Source organism: Perca fluviatilis, chromosome 23 (assembly GCF_010015445.1).
Source record: "Perca fluviatilis chromosome 23, GENO_Pfluv_1.0, whole genome shotgun sequence".
In the NCBI taxonomy this organism is placed as follows: domain Eukaryota; kingdom Metazoa; phylum Chordata; class Actinopteri; order Perciformes; family Percidae; genus Perca; species Perca fluviatilis.
Window position 1 is genome coordinate 9968690 of NC_053134.1, and position 19411 is coordinate 9988100.

At 39.7% G+C, this 19411-nt stretch overlaps 1 protein-coding gene across 3 annotated transcripts in view; it reads left to right on the forward strand.

Moving 5' to 3' along the window:
* chrm2a (cholinergic receptor, muscarinic 2a) overlaps nucleotides 1-19411 on the forward strand; it is a 77305-nt gene that overhangs the window by 16090 nt on the left and 41804 nt on the right. For 2 of the 3 annotated variants that reach the window (XM_039791601.1, XM_039791602.1), the window contains one exon: nucleotides 12004-12153. The exons of the other annotated variant lie outside the window; for it this stretch is intronic. The gene's annotated coding sequence lies outside the window, so the exon portion shown is untranslated. The remainder of the gene's footprint in view (nucleotides 1-12003; nucleotides 12154-19411) is intronic. 3 annotated transcript variants of the gene reach the window in all.

Sequence of the window (19411 nt, forward strand, 5' to 3'; positions counted from 1 at the left end):
AGAAAAATACTTTTAATACGTCCTACAACAGTTTAAAAAACACTTTCAAAAGCTAGGTCACTAACGTGTCAAACACAAGAAATGCTTATACTTAAACGACTTAAATTTATAAACAAAAACCTTTTTTCTTTTTCAGTTTTCATCAGTCCCTCTGCTTCAACACAACCGCGGTTTACGGGAGTAAAATGTAGGGTACGTCGTACGTACGTAGACTCAAATTAGCTGTGCATTGTGGGTATTTTATGGACTATATAGTGAATGAAATTAACCGCTTAAAATTCGAACACCACTACAACATGGCAAACACACTATATAGTGCACTATTTCCGTGATAGGGAAAGGTTTCGAACACACCATGGGTCAATCTCCAGGTCTAATTTGATGTTTTTTGCTTCTCAAATCGAGATATTTGCTCCCTAGAGGCGCCATCATACAAGTTAAAAGATGATAATGATTCCTGCAGCCCAACAGATTCGTTATGGCCACCATCTTGTCAGGAATCTCATTCCTGGAATCAATCCAAAGGAAACTGAATCCCCATTCCTCCTCTTAAGAGTTAATTGCAAATCACAGTGTCACTTTTCATGGTGCTGTAACAGTCCCTTGAGTGCAGCTCGTCTAATTATCTGTTGGCTGGTGATTTATTTGGTCACTTCTTTTCTCCTTTCCGTCCCCATGCTAGCATCCTTCATTTACACTCCCTCATTCCCTCTCCCCACTTCATCATTCTGCTTATCCTATATCCTCGCTCTTCTCATCTTTCCATCTCCCCTCTTTGTGCAGTGTTCTGCCTCTCTCTCTCTCTCTCTCTCTCTCTCTCTCTCTCTAGAGCAGGAATGATCTGGTTCGCCATGCCAGGGCTCAAAAATGAAGGTGCTGCCCTAGAAAGGCCATGTTAATGTTGACCCTGGGATTAGATACTGCTCCAAGACACACAGCAGTGACAAATGTATGTGCCAGCTTGAGTTAACCAAGCCCAATAACAACACATATAGATCAATGGCTTTGACTGAAAACTGGGAGATGCTTTGCAGACAGATTGTAGATATGAGAAAATAGTATTTCAGATGTACTCATGGAATGTTCAAATGAGCTGTTGACATGTGGTCGTATTAAATAACTAACCAGTAGGCTATAGGCATTTTGGGGCATGTCTAGGTGCATTAGTAAAATGTGTTAATAAACAGGAAAGTAGAACTGTGGAAGTATTGGTTCATCCATCTGATTGTCAACGGCATTGACAAGCCGTCTACCTGCTCCTGCTCTACCACTCCGACCTCCCTTAACCTCCTCGGTACAATCTGACAGCCCGAGATGTGCTTTTCTCATGGAGAGGTGTGTGCATCTGTCTGTCTGCCATTGCGTTTAGCTGAATTTACATCTGAGGATTGCTGTGCCAGTGACCCTGGCTGACGTACATAGGCAGTCAGAGAGGAGTTTCCTCTATCTGCCATCCCCACGTTTCTACTGTCAGTCTTTGTCCATCTGGAGCCCTTAGAGCAACCATGCATGTCTTCCCTCCATCACAAAGATGGTCTCTGCCTGCCAAACCCACTCATGCTGTTCTAGCTTGATGTGTAATATATTAAAGAACTGCAAACTATGTTAGGTATGTTTCTCATGAAGCAAATCCTAATGTGAAGCTCCACCATAATGTTTTTATGTAAAAGTACAACTAAAAATCAACTCAGCATGTCTGCTTAAATCCACTGAGAACCAAAAAATAATGAAAAACACATGCATTGTTTTTATACTACGTACCTTTTATACTACGTAACCTTTTTTAAATGGACAATTTCGTCATGGACCAGATGACCAACCACACCATCAAAGTAATTTCCACAAAAAATGGCCTACAACAGCCTATGAAGTTATAGAATTATTATTTAGCTTTTTTTTTGGTCTTATCAAATGGCTTTCTTTGGGCCCTGTCGGATATGTTCTGAGGCCTGGTATCGGTCCACGGTCCAGGAGTTAGAAAACTCTACATTAGAAGAAGGGAATAATTGCCAGTAGCCAAACAACTATCATAGCAACTTGTGAGCACTGCTTACATGTAAATAATAATTTCTCGCAAATTGCGGATATATTTGGAAGTCCGACAGGGCTTTTGCATGCTGATGAATGGGTCCAAAAGGTATCTCATGTTGCAAATAGCAGCTTGCATGTTACACATTTGATGAAATGCACCCCAGATTAGTTGACAGCACCAGCAGCCATTAAAAGAACTTCATCTGAAGGCTCTTCTGTAGTTGCGGTTTATGCTTGGAGCTGTTGCCTCTTTCAACCCTTTGGTATCTGCCAAAGTTGATATATCAGCGTGCTGTGTGCAGTTTGCTGACTTCTGGTCATGTTTTTTTTGGGTAATGAAGTTTAAAACATCAAATATTTCTGCCAATAGAAACAATGGCCTTAAAAAGTATCCTGTTGCTGCTTTATGTGATAATCTCACCAGAGAAGTCTGCTGTAGAAATGTAATTCCCTACATCTTTGATTCAGTGACAAAACTGCAAAACAGCTGGTAAAAATTAGGTTAAACATCTGGGGCCTGTTTCACAAAAGCAATTTGCGAGTACTGCTTACATGCAGATTCTAAATGGTGGCGTTGTCACGTTTCACAAATGATTGCCCCTTCTTGCATGCTCATGCGAGGGTTACCAGTATGGCGTTTGTTTGGTTTAGAGAAATGTGTTGAAAATAACATGAGAGCAAATTCTCATGTTGCACATTGCATCTTGCATGCTGCACATTTGGCGAAACCTGCCCCCCAATTTAGGACATGCAGGCTTTAATGATAAGTGCATTGCTATACTTGCATTGGAGTAGATTTGCAAAGCATAATACAGTACTAATAAAGTCTTACCTATCTAATGTGAGAGATTTGAAAATTCAGCAGACGCAATCAGTGGCTCCACAAAATGACACCAGGCATCCATCTTGGAAGATGAGATGATATTGCTCCACTTTCTTGACACCAGTGTGGTTTGTAGCAGTTGCAGGGTAAATGCAACAGCACATGTAACATAGATATGAGGAGGTGCAGCTTGCTTGGAAATCTGCATCCGTCATGCAAAGATTATCTTCCACCCTGGCTCTTTGAAGTCATGGCTTGGATCTCGTGAGGCAACATGGTTTTATCCACATAACTTTATCCACAGACACACCAGTATGAAAAGGTTCTGCTGCTGTGCAGCCGCTTATTGAAAAATGCATCAAACTCCCTATGCATGAGGGATGTGAAATGTTATGAGACCAAGTGTAACACTGCCAAGTCAATCAATTTCCAATTAAGCCATGCTCCTCAGTCATCCATAATTCTTTTTAGCATGTCAGTGGCTTTTTAATCTTTTCATACAGAAGGTGTGCTTAACCCATGCACCCTCTATGAAAAATGTCAACTAGTGCGCAAAGAATTAATTAAAAGCGACAATGGCTCTGATGGATAATGTTGAAATTTTCCCAGCGAAAAATATAGTTCATTTGTTTTAATTTAATCAATGTCCTCAAATCAGGATGGCAGATCTACTGAGGTCCAACCCACTCATTTACAGCTCAAAAACTCCAGAGATTGATAGCACCCCTTTATTTCACCATATGTAATATGTAATCTCTGTAACAAAACCGGGGCAACTTTAACTGGTATCGGACTCTACTGTATTGTATTGAGTTATAAAACCCAAATGCTGTTCATATATTTAACTTTTGTCCAAGGTAGTATATCGTTTTTTTTTTGTCCAACTGGCTACTGTAGTCGCTCCTAATGCTACGTCATCTTCTCGTTGACTTTACATTGGCATTGTTTTCCATGGTGGCCACATGGAATTTTCACACATTCCGTGCCACCACCACGTAATGCGGTGTTAACAGTTTGTGATAATTTCACGGAATTCTGTGAGACTGGGCTGAGCAGTCAGTTTGCTCAGTACAGAGAATGTGATTGAGCATATCTGGTGGCTGCTTACACCACCATCCTCCTCGATACGGCGATTGATTAAGCTGTCCCGACTGGGTTTTCATTGGCCCGGTGCCTATCCTGGGGCCAAAATACACCTGCGCTGCCTGTCAGCTACTAAAGTTATGACATCATGAGGCCCCTCATAAGGCACCTCCATTGTTTTGAAATGAAGGCACATCAATTTCATGGGCTCCACTGCCCAGCGGATGATTTGTGAGTGCTATTATCCCCTGAAATCGCTCCGGAAAATGGCTGCTGTGTAAAGACAGGAATTGGTGACGGGGTGGGGGCTGGTTGCTTCCATTGATTGTGTATGTACTGTAACCAGTAAGAGCAAGGTCAGAGTTTAGAGGGGGGAAAAAAGAGAAAATTTCATGTTTCCATAACGAAAATGTAATTTCAAAGTTTCTTTTGGAAACATGAAAGCACTTCATAAATATGACATCCAGCAAACACTAACAGACTTATGGGAGAGAAGAAGAAGAGGAGGAAATAGAAAGAGTGAGAGTGAGAGCAAGAAGGGGGGAAAGAGTGACCAATAACCTAGTTAGAAAATCAGCATGCAAGCACTTCATCTTTTTCCTCTCGTAGCAGCAGTGAGAACAGGTCTGACTGCCATCCTGCTGACAGCGGAAGTTTTCATTTCCAAGCTTGACTAATTCATTATGAGTGCCAGAACTCTCCGTTGTTATAACCTTAATCTGAGAGAACGGCTGACTATTTTAAATAATATTCTCAAATTTAAACATAGTGGAGTTAAAAGCAACATGCAGCTTGTTAGAAAATTCACTTCCCGTCCCTCTTAGCACGAGCGGTTTCATTTATCTGCAGCTTCCACCAACTTAGCATCAAAATAAGCAGATTGCTGATAAGAAATGCTCGTTAATCTAGTCCGTACAGCAATTGAACCTGTGCACAATCTATTTTCTTTTCACGAGTTTACTCTCTTTTCAAAAACTCAAAGTCGTGCGATGAACAAAAATGCGAATCTGTTTGGAGGAAAGCATTGCTGCCTGCTTTCATAAGACCAGCTGCCTGAACACAATACGTGGTCAAATGTTAAAGTTATCAGCGGAGTGCAGAAGTGAAGAAGCCTCTTCGCCACTCTGCTTTTCACACCTGCACTGAAGGATTTCAATTCACTGGCAAGCCCTCTATGGCAGCGCAGAGCCATTCTGCTACGCTGAGATAAAACATAACACTAAAAAAAAAAAAAAAGTTAAATAGTCAATTCCAAAGAAATGGATGGCTATTAATCTAAAGCATACTCTAGGGTGGTACCTCCCAGGGGATTGCAAGATGATTTGCAGAGGGATTTAGGAGATTTGCAGCTGGTGAAAAAGTTAACTACCAAAATTTTATAAAAAAATGTCATCATGTTTTTAATTATTGTTCAATGTGTGCAATCAATATGTGCAACCTTGAGTCTTTGTTTATAATTATAAAGTAATCTGTCTGTCTTTGATAATAATGCCGAAAACAAAAGTAAGACTCATAGAGGAACTGTAAAGGCAACCTTAGACATTTTTGTCTTTTGAGATGATAAGGGTTATGTAAGGGTTAGGGTTAGATGGGTTAGGGTTAGATGGGTTAGGGTTAACCCCACCCATCTAACCCTGACTCTTACATACATAATCAGGGTTTAATGAAAGAAAGTAAGCCTTGAAACATCCATCGTCAGTCTTTTTCATTGCTGGTTAGTAAAGGGAGGGTGAGTGTGTGGATGCTCAGCATAAGGCATAGGCAATGTGTGCAGAGGGTATAACGTCGGTATAAGGAAAGAGAGCTATCAAGTGAACGCTACCTTGTGAGATAGCAACTGCCAGCCTTAGCTAAAGCTAAATAAAAATAATAAAAAAGAGCTTTTAAATTAACTTCCTGATTTTCCCTAGCTGTTTTTTGTAATTGAAAAATATACATCTTGGTAATTCAGTTTGTTATTCCACATAACTAAATGAGGAAGTAGCAATCCAATCATGATGGAGTAAAAAACAACAACAGCTAAACTCTCGCTAAAGCTAACTAGCTTAACATAATATCAGTCTGCCATCTCAGCTTTAAACTCTAGTGGAATTCATGTGATTTGGTGTGGTTAAGATAGTCTACTGATAAACCTCATTTAAATACACTTTATTAGATTAGTAGTAGATTTTTATATATATATATATATTTATATATATATATATATATTTATACTAATAGAAGACAGAAAGACACCTAGCATTACAGAGATGGTTTCATTTCAATCCCCATGCCTCTTTTCTCTCAGGTCAGGCCATAATGAGGCTTATATTGTGTAATGTGAATTTGGCACAACATTTTTCTTTATCCATACTTGTTCACAAAGAAGTTTAGCCTACATAAAACTGCTTACTGTATACTTGTGAATGCCATGCAAGTGTTTTACCCCATTGGAGGAAGCAGTAATAGACACAAAACTAGACAGCAAAATATTGGATATTATAATCTATACCAGCTGTCATTACATGCAAATTTTGAAAATACAAGAAAAACCTCTGCTATACCTAACACCAGCATCTAATAAGGGATTTATAGGCTTGATTTGAAACGCTGTTGAAGTTCACACTTCCTCTTTTACGTTAATCCTCCAATAGGATTATAGTGATCAAGAGTAGCGTAAATGTACCTCTCAGCTGTCCTCAAACCTAAGGAATGTCCCACAAATTAATGAAAGTATGTGCAAGAAGAATGTCAAATTTACAAAAGAGATGACAAACAGATTTTTGAGAGAGCAAATAATTTCCACTAATGTCTACTTAACCCATATTTCTGTGCTATTCTATGTAGAAATATCTCCCCCGTTTGACTTCTTGTAAAAAGCAATATACAAAAAAAAAATGATCCATTGTGAATGTAATTACAGCTCTAGCAGGGAATGTCATGCTACTACTTTACAGTGAAAAGAAGCCAGTGAAGACTCCAACAAAGCTGCGATGGAATTCTCTCAATTCCACCTCTTGACTGGAGCTTTCAGATACAGTCCCTGACATGCATGATTAAAATCCCCAATAGCATTGTATGAAAGGACCAGCCAGTTGCCATCAAGATTATTGTTAAATCAAAGCACAATGGCAAAGCTAACCTTTATATGATCCTTACCAAGTGTTTGTTTAAATCCACATCTTCATTTCGAAGCCTCGCCCTGAACTTTTTGACCAAATCTTTTTCATCCTTTTTTCAAAATTCTGAGCTCTGCCAAGGAAGCAATACTAAAGAGAAGATGAACAGTGTTAAACCAAGTTTTTCAATAGCATTGATTTGAAAGGAATTTCTGGTGTTGGGGCAAATACTAAATTGTATGTTCAGTAAAAGTTATGTAAACAGACGCCTGAAGTTTGAACATTTTTTGGACCATTTTAAATCCCTGACTCTTTTAATAATAAACTTATTTGAGAACATGTACATAAAACATGAATTTCAAGCAAATACTTTCCATCTGCGAAAACTCACGTACACACATTGGTTCACAGCCCAAAAGGTCTAACAAATAAAATCATGTTTGTTTTCATTTTCACTCAGTGACAGCCTAACACAATTAACACACATTTGTTAAACTCAAAAAGGAGCATCACTTCAGAAAAGAAACTAAATCCAACCTATTGTGATATTGTTGGCGGCAACATCAAAGAGACTAATCAGTGATTATCTTGTCAGAGTAAACGTCTGCTTGCAGCCTGGTGAAAAACATAAGCAGCTCCAAGTGCAGTGAAGCCTCAAACTATTATAATATCATTATGTTTTGATGGTATCTGGACAGAGATCTCGCTGTTTAATTTAAAGAGATTAATGAACGTGATTTTTGATGATTTTTGAACTGGAAAGCCTCCCACTCAGTATGTATCCTGATCAAAATTCTCAAAAAAAAAATAATAATAATCTAAGGAATCTATATCAACATAACTTATGTTAAGAAAACGTACAATTGGGCAATATATCGTTATCTGTACAATTGGGCAATATATCTATCAGCTTCAAAAATAGGATGGTTTCGGTTCTGGCTATGAGTCTGAGAAATTGGACAGAAAGCTGGGACATGAGTAAACAATGAAAACAAATATTTAATGGAACACATTGATGACAAAAGCATGACCTTCATATTCCTAAGAGAAAGTGAGGAGGTTAAGAGGGTTCAGCAGGAAAGGAAGTACTCGCTATATGACTGCTACACACAACAGTGAGATGTGGAAATATTTAATCCACACAAAAAGTTTTGACATTGTGCTCACCTAAGACAATAAATACTTGAAGCGATACCAAACAGATTTTGAACTGGAGCGGGTGCTGAATCCCGTCCACTGGCAATGAATATCATCAGCCCTACTGATAATGGAATTAAGATGACACAACTCCGCAAAAAGAAAATAAGCCAACCACAGAAAAGATTAAATCTTTGATGAAGGATATCCCCAACAAATAACGCCACATTATTATTCGAAAATTGTTATATCACAGAGTCAATTTCTTTTAGATTGTTATTACAGAGTCAGTGTAGAAAGCCTTTCAATGTAACTGGTTGGGACTTCATTTAAACTGATGGGTAGTTTGATTTCATAACATTGTCTTATTTTTTTGCATATAAAAATCTCAATGGGCAAAGTAACTATAGTGGTGAAATAAATGTAGAACAATATTTGAAATGTAATCTGAGTATGTAGCTTGATCAATTCTGGATGTTTAGGCCAATATATGAGAGTTTAAAATAAAATCTGATAATATGTCTGCCATTACTTTTTTTGGCCACAATATATACAGAGCAATTGAAAACTAAATTTGTCACTGCTTCACTTTTTACTGAAATATACAGTATGAATGTATCATATGCAGTACTGCTGGCAGTGAATGTACTACACTTTACAGATTTAACATAGTGATTGACACCGATGAAAAAATCCTTTCCCTAATTAGCGCCGTTAGCTCTGAGTGTCACTGTTTTTAGGACACACTGCAGAGGAAGAGGGCTGGAGTTTGGCAGACAGCAGCACACACAGCTAAGTAAACTCTCTGGTTTAATAACGGGGTCCTTCTGCCCTGAGGTTAAACAGATCCACTAATCTCTCTCTTTGTTTGGTTTGGGTTTTGCATTCATAAGCAGCACCCAAAGCGATGGACACCGGTGCATTTGCGGCTCTGCTGTTTTCCTCAAGCTTGAACATTTGACTAAATATGCAGGTGCAGAAACATCCACCCACTAGAAATAAGAGTAATGTGCACATTAGTCAAGATACAAATTTAATAAATGCTGGCACTTGTCCATGCAAGTTTAGTGACTTTTTATTTTGGTTTCTTGATCGATCAGAGTAGCCAGTTAAATGAAAAATATTTACCAGCAGACTGTGCATATAGATCCATCATGCATTTTGGAAATCCAGATATTCTAAATAGATCCAGAGTCAGTGAAAGATTAATGCATCTGCCTGTGTATAGGCTGACAACCAGCCTTTCAGACAGTTACATAATCAAGCATTTTTTTCCAGACACATGCCCCCGTGCTGAGATGTTGGCTGAGAGCAGATAATGAAAAGATAGTGTAGATGTCCACTGAGATCTATGACCAGGTTCAGAATTTGAGAAGCAAGCCCTCCCTACTTCATCATCATAATGCTGATGTGGCAATAAAGCAGCAGCCCACACTTGAAGGAAAGCCAGGCAGTTGCAGTCAGGGGACACCAAGTACTAGGAAATTGCATTACAGGCATTCCCTTTGGAGTATTTAAAAATGGAAACAGTGGAAGCCTTGTTTTATTGCTTGTGCTTTTGATGAGGTCTTTCCAAAGCGCTTCCAACAGTTCGTGGAGATGCAGAAAGTCATCAGACATGAAACAGCAACTTAACAGTGGGGTATTCTGAGGTGAAGTAGTGATAAGTGAAAGTGTGATATGAATACTTTCATATCCATGGATATCCAATCCAACCTGCCTGCCACATCTTTCTCCTGTGTACAGTTTTCTACTTAATGGAATTTGACTGTGTTGCTATGCAGAGGTAACCCACAGTCAACCATATTCATTATGAAAGTGAGACCATTAAAATGGCTGAAGCTTCACTCGGTAAGTCTCCTGTCTAAATGTACCATACACTTACTATCACATAAGACAAAGAAAAGCAGCAATTCCCCACAACCAAGAAGCTCGAACTACATCCTATTTGGCTATTTGAAATTTTCAAATCAATTGACAGAACACTGGATTCATTATCTGTCAATCAACTTATCTATTTAAATGTAATTTGTATAGCCATTTTCAAACAAAGGACAGAAACATGAGGATCAGGAAATAATTTATCAACGAATAAAAATAAAAAAAACTGACAAATGTCATAAATCACCCAAAACATCATACATAAAATAAAAACACAAAGTTTTTGATCATTCCTACATCTTTACAGAGCTTAGACACATTTCAAGGTTTTATGGTCTGTGAACTGTCCGAGCAGTTCAACAAGCATGTACCAAACACTTAGTGCTCCTCAGTGGTGAGTATCGGCTGTACAGGTTGGCCACTTTATTTATATAAGAAGAGTTCCCCCTCCTCAAAGGTTGGGGTAATTCTTCGGTGAGAAAATGGAGTGTGGAAAAAGACCCGGGTTAGGCTTAGCCCAGGAAGTATGTACACTATTCTTTATAACCTTGATGGACATTGTCACTGTCACATACACATACAGTAAGTTCAATGCTTGAGACAGCAAAAAAACGTATAGCTCATGCCACTCAACAGCCAATCAGTATGCAGTATATGTCATCTGTATATGTTAAGACTTAGTGCACATTTATTCAGAGTTCTCAGATTTACTCATGGGGAATGAACTGCCTGTCGGCGAGGGAGATTGCAATCTACGTCCAAGGCTGCCCATTCGATATTTTAAACCCTTATCATCATCTGACAATTTTATGAATAATTTTCATGATCTTATAATGTGGCAGAATTGCTCAGAGCCTTCAAATCCTCTTCTGACATGATTAGAGAACATTGAAGTACACTTATGTTTATGCAATGTCTGATCAGACTAACGGCTTTTCCTATTAACATATTAAATGAATTACAGCACCAGAGACAAAGATCATTAGACAGATTTTCACCACGGGGAAATCATTTGGACAATGTATTGTCTAACAATGTAAGACTACAGCGATGCGTCACACAGCTTCATCTTGTTTCAGCATCCAGCTTTCCCCAAATCCTTCACAAACTAAAGCCCTGCTGGTGTTTACACTTTGCCGAAAAACAACCCTTATTTCTTCAAGGTAACATTCATTTCATTTCATAAGAACGGGCTCTGTGATTTCTCTGCTGTTTCGTGTTCTGTGATTAGTCATAACAATGATTGGCATGCTGCAGACAGTAAGGGCTAATGTGTCCATGCAGTAGCATGGACTGTCTTTGTGTACTAAACACTGTAGTCTTAGGGTTTATCCCTTTATCAGATGTGCCTCCAGCTCAAGTTATGTATCTGCCTGCAGTTCAAAAGCCGGTGTGACATTGCTTCGTCTTCATATGCTAAAGACATAAACAGTGGCTTGTTAAGAGTTGTTTTTTTAATAATTGGCACAGCTTGGGTTTAGAGATTTCTAAACTGCTGTGGTTCCTACAAGGTGCTCTGGTTAGTATTTGCATTTAAACATTAGGTGTGCCTGTTAGCGACTCCTCTGGAAATATGAGCGAGAGTGCTGCAGCACTCTGGTATAATGGTCTTGGAGGACTGTGGCTCCTATAAAGAGTGTGCACATACAGTGAACTTAGGTCACAGTCATTTACAGTAGAAGCAGTCAGAGCTCCCATCATTTTTCTTTGATCGTCGGGCAGGATGTGTACATTATGTTTATTGGAGTTACAGGTCTGTAGAGGTAAAGGACAGTATAATTTACATAGTAAGGACTGAAACTTAAATCCCAGGCCAGGTCCGTGTAGCTGTTCTACCCTTGAAACAGCAACAGTGATGACCAGTGCAGAATCCCATAGGAAACACTTTGAAATACTTGAAGGCAGTCCAATGCTCATCCTCATCTAATTTCTTTTTCTTTTTTTTAACAGTGGCCATGGCTATTAACCATGAACCTGGAGTCAGACACGCCCATTGCTTCCTTCTGTCAAAAAGAGCCTCTTTGGTGCTACACTGAACACACACTCTTCGAGTATGCCATCCAATTGCAAGAAAACCCAACGGACTGCTTAGCACCCGCTGTAAGTACTAACACACTCTGACACTGGAGTGAGCTTTTGAGTGTTTACTCATGACACTCACAACAAGTCAAACCGCAAAAGAGAAACTCATTCTCAGCTCCAATATCTGAATGAATCATTTCCAAATGATCCCCCCTCTGTTCAAAAATCATAGTTAGGTCTTGCATCTGCTCTCTGCACACATTTACATTTCTTTAATTCTATTCGAAAAGAGTGATGTCTGTCTTAAATGTAAATAGACTGTATTTATATAGCGCTTTTCTAGTTGACTACTCAAAGTGCTTTTTACATATTACAGGCACCATTCACCATTCACACACATTCATACACTGTGGCTGAGGCTGCCATACAAGGTGCTCATCAGATAAACATTCACACTAGGGATGCACCGATACCGATGCCAGTATTAGGTATCGGTCCAATGCCATGCGCATGTACTCGTACTTGTAGTCATAAAATTACTCCGATACTACCACACCCGATACCACCTCATAGCAACGTTACCTTAACTTCTCCGTCGAGCAGGTATAGGCAGCGAAAGAAAATTTTTGGCTGTAAAAATAACCTTACCTCTTACCCAATATGAGATCGCACTTTACGACCAGCCATTGTCAGTCGTTAATAATACTGGGTTTCAATGTCTTCTCAGTGTACTGTAATCAAGGTATGAGATTCCCAGCCGTCAAATTATCACAGAAACCGTATTTCCAAAGCTGCATGACTTTGTGAAAAAGCACATCAACAGCCTGTTGCCCGTAAGCTTTACCACTGATATTTGGAGTAGCAGTGTCTGTCTCATTCTGTCTACATGTGGTCTCTACACAGCACTGTTTTAACAACCACAGCGCTCCTTTTACAAACAAGCTCAAACGAAAGCTGTCGGTTTGTAGTTAAACTAACTGTTTATATAATTTGCTACGAGTCTTTAAATTTGGACAAAATCTTGTGAACTTAGCTGCTGGTGTAAACAAACTATCCTCTCCGCTGGAACTGGTAAAACATGGCTATTTAATATGCATGTAAATGACGTCATCAGACTTTGCTTCTTCATTCTTTCTAAACTTAACTCAGTATTTTGTTATCAAGAAGGATATGATTTATTTTATTGACAATAGTTCAGGGGAAATGTCCAGCCCATGGCCACTGAACCTTGAATAGAAAAAAATAGCACCACCCTGATGGCATTAAAGAGAATCTACAAGAAAGAACATGGCCAGAATTACCCATGATTCTCTTAGCTTTCTGGACTCTTCCAGAGGGAGCTCAGGTCTGGTAACTGAAGTCCAGTAATCTTAGAGCAGATCTTTAAAACGTTAATGAGGCTATTCTTGCTTTTCATAGGCAACCCGTGAAACCAGCAAATGAATGAAAAAGTTAAAAGACTTCCAATAAAGGAATGATAAGAGCTTCATAAAATTCCAGCTTCCGACCCCAGAGGGATTATTATTACTTGTATCGGTACTCGTATCGGTACTTGGTATTGGCGAGTACCCAAATGTAAGTACTTTTACTTGGTCTTAAAATAAGTGGTATCAGTGTATCCCTAATTCACACATTCACACACCAATGGCGCAGAATTGGAAGCAATTCAGGGTTCAGTGTCTTGCCCAAGGACACTTCAACATGGGACTGCAGGGATCAAACAACCAACCTTCTGATTGGTAGGCGGCCACTCTACCACCTGAGCCACAGCCGCCCCAATCTTGACATATAATTTGATCTGCTGTGGGTCAGTGCTCGCAATGAATTTCAATTTACTTATGACATCTTGGCAGACGGAAGTTTATGTACACACAAATGACATATTTACATATTGCATACCTCCTCTGAAGCAACAATCACTTTACTGTACCTGGCAGGTAGCACTAATATATCAGGTATTCATAATATGAATGTATTTATCATTCATGTGAAATAATGTAATCGCTATGCATTCAGGTAATTTTTTTAATGCGTAGTACACCATCACTAAATATATGCTTTAAAGAGGTACAGTACCTACAATTTTGTGCACTAAAGTCTTAAAATGGTTTATGGTTGTATCCTTGGCCTATTATTACAGAATGTGTGAAATTTTTCTAACATGTCAATGAGCTTTACAAGAGCTTGTCCGACAGCGATAGATACAAAAGAGCTCTTGACCATGAACAGAGCTGTGACTCCTCACATGCTTTATGTATTGTGCTACAGTGATACGGAGACCTTGGACAAAGAAACAGTGTAGTGGTCATTCAAGACCACAAACTGTAGAAAACATAGATGATGTCTGCGTGACGTCAACCATATGTTGCTGAAGAGCCATTGTGAAGCTCATCTTGGGTGGCTCCAGTCGTCGCCATCTTGGCAGCGTCTCCTGGCTAATACAAAAGTGGGCAAAGAGGTGGAGTGTGGATGGACCTGAGGCGGGCCGAATTAGGACCTACAGTCTCCTGTGACGGCACCCACCTGTCACTCAAAGCGGCTATGCTCTAAATTATGCACAAGTTGAAGCCTTAATATAATTTAAACGAGTGAGTTATATAAATCCCCCTTACAGTTGTCATGAATGGGGGAAATTAGCTATAGAGACCTGTACACATGTTTGTTTTGTATGTAACGTTGTGCATTTTGGAGTGTATGGCATTTTTGGAGCCAGTCTCAATAGCCATTCAAGGAACTGTAGTTTTTGGCACTTCCGCATTGGCTTCAATTTTAGCCTCGGAGGTTGGGTTAAATGCATCAGGAAAATCCTGATCACCTCAGGTAAGTAGTTATTCATGGTAATGCATATTAAATTGAAAAAAATGTTTAGCCTTACTAGCTGTATAGCTCTAAGGATGGCATTTTAGGTTGATCAGTTTGTCTGCTGGTCTACCACATTGGTCCACTTTTGTCCAATACTTTGGTTTATGACTTAAACTGCAAAACTAATAACTTTCCCATCAGTCCCAGTTGGACTTTGTGTTTATTGCTAATAAAGCATATGTTAGCATGCTAACACGCTAAACATGTTATACAAATTTATCATTATGTTGCCATTGCCATTGTGAGCATATTGGCATGCTGATATTAGCATGTAGCTCAAAGCACAGCAGTGTTGAAGTACAGCCTGGCAGAACTGCTAGCATTGCTGTAGACCTATTTTGTATGTGTATGTCTTGTTTAAATATATTCTTATATAACCGTCTGAACTTTATAGCACTGCAAATACAATATAGTGCATTTTAGAGGTGAAAATTATGAATCCCAAAAGCCATCAGATCAGGTGTCACTCTGTTATGCCAGAAGATCTCTGCTGACAAAAAGGACACCATGTATAGCAATGTGCAAGCACTTGATATCAACAACCTCACTTCACACTGCAGGAGTGTACATGGACATTATCAGCAGACATTGCATCTGCACACACACACACACACAAATACTCACACTACTGTTTGATGCTGTTCCACCAACAACACTGCCAAGAGCTCTCCCTCTTCATCATGGCGATGCTGTCCAGAACCATATCTCAAATGGAGTTGCGGCTTTTTCAGTTCAATGAGATTGAGATTCTGTTTAGATGAATGTGTGCATTTGTCTGTCTAACTGCATATCTGTTGCTTTCATTTGTATGACAGGTAATGTCTCTTTGTGTATGCGTGTAAGTGGCAGCATATTCATCCGTCTACTTTTTTCGTAATATGTTTGTGCTCACAACATCCCCAATGGACTGTCATGTCAGTTCCGTGTGAAGCCAGCCAAATCCCTGGCACAGATTAACAGGAGAGGGCAGCGGCAGCTTTTCAGGGCAAGAGTAGAGGGAGCAGTCGCACCAATTAGGAACCTGCAACCCAGCCACCCAGCCCTACACTCACCCTGGCTGGCTCAATATAACAGAGCCGACACATGCTCAGACAGATACGGACTGGGTTGCACTCACCGCATACCCACTCATGACTTGGTAGCTCATTCATATGCAACACAGTGCCAAAACATTATCCATTAGCTGCAACAAGGGCCTGAGCATGCTGCTAGAAGTGTCAAATATGCATGAGGGAGTGGAGGTCTGTGTCCCATAATCCTCCAGGCAATTAAAACAGTCGTTTTTAGGGCCATGCACGCAGATGCACATATCAAACCTCTCCCTGGGCTCGTTGAATTTTTTAGGTAGACTAATTTACAGGTACGTTGGCCAGAGGCTTGCTTTTATAGATTGGAGCTGTCTGGAAGCCGACGGCATGCCATACATTGAGAATTGTCTGCAATGATCTATGGGGCTCTGAGGACATTACATTCACAGTGGAAAACACTGCTGAAAAAGCTGTGGCGGTATGTTCTGCTGATTGGATTGTATCACTAATTGAGCAGTGATTTGGTGTTTGATTTGCCAAGCTGAGTTAATATACGCTCAGTCCTGCAAGTGAATTGTTTTCAGAGAAATGACTTTGTGTTTAGATTTAATCCATTAAACATTTACGCCACACAAACATGGTTGCAGACAGGACTGTCATAGAGAATCCCATTTCTTCTTTATATAGCCAACTGTTTTCTCTGCACTACTGTTCCTGCAGAGTGTGTCGTCGTCTTCAGTATAATGCAAAGCATTTAATTCAGGCTCGCTTTTTGTTGTTGCTTCTGCAGATGTTTTTAGCCTCCAGTCAGATATTGATTGAAATGTTCAGTCTAGTGTAAGGAGAGGGGGCCTGCTATTCAGACACATTCGGTTTGTGGGAAAGCAGTATTGATTGCACTTAAAGTGACAAAATTGAGGAGGCCCACTTTGACACGTTATCCCTATTGCCGCCAACAGACAAAATGCGGGCCAGAGAAGCAGTGCAGATTGATTTCTCTGATCATGGATGGCGTGAGACCTATAAATCAGTCGCCCAAGCTATGTTGCTTGAGAATAAGTCAACAATTTTTCATAGTACAATGTAAGGACTGACAGCCTGCTTGAAGTAAATACTGTGGTAATAAATAGGTATCATAAGCTGAAAAGTCCTCACAGCTCTATGTAATAATAACCCAGCATGTACAGCACGTAGACTGGTAGTATATTTGAGAAGGCAGGTATTGCGGGCAGCCGGTTCAGGCATCTATGGGATTTTGTTGTGCATTATTCACTGGCAAGGCATGAAGCTGATACAGCCTCTCCCCCTCTTATGCTCATCCATCAGGTAAAATTGCTTTCTTCTAACATTAGGCTGTCAACGAGAAATAACAAATGTAGCCATGAATAGCAACGCATGATTACAGGGTAATAATGCCCCGAGGTCAGAGGAATGTGACCTCAGTTAGGGCAGCTTGTTGAAGGGACTACTTACATTAGATGGTAAGTCACCAGGGAATAGCTTATCTTCATCTGAGGTGGCTGCTGACAGGTGCACCGCACTTCTGTCATGTGTTTTTTTTTAATCATTGTAAGAGCATGCTTCATATATTTTAAAACATGTAATTTCGACCGTGACGTTCTTAAAGGTCCCCATGCTCATTTTCTGGTTCATACTTTTATTTCTTCTATTCAAAAACATTATTTTTCTCAAACTGTCTGTCTGAATATATACCTGTATTTACCCTCTGTCTGAAATGCTCTGTTTTGCCGCCTGTTTCTTAAGCCACTCTCCCGAAAATATTGACTACGTTTACATCACCCTTGTTTCTGATGGGGCTCTTTGACCAAAAACATCTCTTGCTGATAGTTGGGGGCTATTTTGAGCCCGACATTTGCTCTGATTGATATAGTGTAAATCCATCACTTTAATCTTCCAGGAAATTGCACAGGCGTTTCCAGAGGTCTAATCGAGATATGGGTGCACATTCTGAGTAGGAGTAAGAATAAGGAGGTGAATTAAGGAGAGGCAAGACAGATGGAGGAAAGACCTGCACGGCTCAAGATGGATATTTTGAAATCTGAAAAATTTATATAGACGTAGTTGGCCAGAGCGTGGTGTGTTTGTGGAAAGGGGAAAGCACAAAAAGTACACAACAGGATAGAATAATTAAATGAAGGGGAAAGCAAATTGAAATGCTTTAGTGATCTTTCTTCCATCCCAGTGTTCTCCTTCTTGTCTGTTGCCTGCAGGTCTCTGGTTCCATGTGCTGTATGGCCAGTTAGCCATGAAAATAAAAGAGAGAAAGCCGGTTGCAAATGATTAACACATTAAACCATACTGGATTCAGAAGCAGAAATGTGGATACACATGGAAAGATGAATGTTGTTCAGTATATACATTAGTAAAATAACGTCTCTGCACCATCTGTATTAGCTCTTTATTTTATTATTATTTTTTGTATTAGAGCATGTAATCTCACTGTAATTTCAATCAAAACACAACATGTTGGCCCTCATCTAATATCATCTTAAGTGAGAGAATGTGAGAGCACAATAAACTGGGGAACTGGTTTATTGTAGTTTTTTTTTTTTTACTCAGCATACTCATACATAATAGTGAGGCTCTGCACAAGCAAACAGCATGGCATATCATCACAGCAGGTGTTTGCGCATGTTGTTGTGGGGGTGCGGGGCGGGGGGGGGGGGTAACTGAATTGTGAGGTCTAGATGGTATTGTTCTTCACAGGGAAGGACTCAAAGGACATTTTAATGAATGGCGCTTGGGGAATGCAGTAGGCTTGTCTGTCATGGCAGAAGGGGGGATATATACTGTGTTTCTGATGTAGACACTGAATTACTGAAAAGGAGATCCGGGCACTCATAATATGGGTAAAACAGGTCAATTGAGCAAAAAGCTACAGTGTTGTTCATGCTCTTTGCATAAATAAAGTCTTTCACTTTGCAGACCAGAGCTCAGTTCATGTCCACTGCTGCCAGTGAGATTGAAACAAATGGCTGAGAGGTATGCTCTTGATAAGTTAGATGTGACAGTCGACTCTACACAGCCTTGGGTATCTTCGTTTGTATGTGCTTGTAAACAAATAATGCAATGATGTACAAATATATTCTAATAACTTTGTTCAGTTTTAAATTCCATGTTTGATGCATTGTATTTGTTACCTACGTTTTTTCTCTCAACTCCCAGTCAAAATGCAGGAGCTAACTGGGAATTTATGTGCATACATACATCGTTAATATTACGAGTATGAGTTTCCCTGATATGGTAATATATTTTAATCATTTTAGGATTTCAGTGATTCAAATGAGCAGGTTTCTCCAGCTGGGTGGGATTAGTGATGCTCGGCTAAATGTGTGTGGAGTAGCTAAACGCTGTGTAGGATTGTGCAGTCGTCTGTGCAATTGCTTGAATGCTTGTGTATGTTTTGTGTGTAACCTGTGTGTAAT